Source organism: Meleagris gallopavo, chromosome 1 (genome assembly GCF_000146605.3).
Source record: "Meleagris gallopavo isolate NT-WF06-2002-E0010 breed Aviagen turkey brand Nicholas breeding stock chromosome 1, Turkey_5.1, whole genome shotgun sequence".
Lineage (NCBI taxonomy): Eukaryota > Metazoa > Chordata > Aves > Galliformes > Phasianidae > Meleagris > Meleagris gallopavo.
This window is the reverse complement of record NC_015011.2, coordinates 48,103,199-48,103,818: the sequence shown is the minus strand read 5'-3', so window position 1 is coordinate 48,103,818 and position 620 is coordinate 48,103,199. Positions and strand designations below refer to the sequence as shown.

The window sequence follows — 620 nt, the reverse complement described above, 5'->3', positions numbered from 1 at the left end:
TTCTTTTTCCAAGTGAAGTGTTTTCTGATTTGTTTTTTTCTCCTTATAGACATAGGTGCCTATTCCTTTTTACTGGGTACTCCTTTTAGCACTAATAAAAAGAAAAACCAAATAGATGGGTTAAAAAGTTCTTGGAGATTGAAGAAGTGAAACTTGCCATAGAAAGGATAAGCTCGGAGAGTGTAAACTTTTCACTTGTTTCATTGTTAGGCATGAGGAATTAAAATGGCTGAGGTAGGAATCATGCAATCATAGAATGGTTTGAGTTGGAAGGGACCTTTAAGATCATCTAGTTCACAGTGGTTGCACTGTGATGTAGGCAGGGATGTCTCCCTCTAGACCAGGTTGCTCAAAGCCCTATCCAGCCTGGCCTTGAATGCCTCCAGGGAGGAGGCATCCACAGCCTCTGTGGGCATCAGCTTATGGACTGTGTGACAGCAGGACATGTTTTGGACAAAGATCAGGATTTGGTAAGGGCTCTGATCTGAAGAGATGCAGACCTAAGTAGATTGAACAAATTGTTTCTGGCAGTTGAAAGAGAGAGGTAAAGCAAAGGTTTGTAGTTGTCTTCTACACCACCTTGCTCTCAGGTGGCAAAGTGGGTCTGGGAAGGATTTTTA

The 620-nt window shown here is 42.3% G+C and overlaps 1 protein-coding gene across 1 annotated transcript in view; it reads left to right on the top strand.

Moving 5' to 3' along the window:
• The window catches only part of EP300 (E1A binding protein p300), a 56,923-nt gene that overhangs the window by 26,358 nt on the left and 29,945 nt on the right, over nucleotides 1-620 (top strand). The window lies entirely within an intron of this gene.